Source organism: Aptenodytes forsteri, unplaced genomic scaffold (assembly GCF_000699145.1).
Source record: "Aptenodytes forsteri isolate BGI_AS27 unplaced genomic scaffold, ASM69914v1 Scaffold72, whole genome shotgun sequence".
Classification (NCBI taxonomy): domain Eukaryota; kingdom Metazoa; phylum Chordata; class Aves; order Sphenisciformes; family Spheniscidae; genus Aptenodytes; species Aptenodytes forsteri.
Window position 1 is genome coordinate 3,977,168 of NW_008796193.1, and position 215 is coordinate 3,977,382.

Sequence of the window (215 nt, forward strand, 5' to 3'; positions counted from 1 at the left end):
TCGCTGCTGCTCCATCCGGGCCTCTCCGCCGGGGCCGTTGGAAGCGTTCGAAACCCTCCAGCAGCCAATCAGCGCAGAGCCCCCCCTCCCATTCAGCAACCTGCTCTCGGGTACTTCAGCAAAAGCCTGTTCGTCTGCCCAGGAAACTTCCCACCACCAATGGGAGACCGCCCAGCCAAGAACGGCAGGGGGGGTGTCCCAAAAAAAAGGGAAAG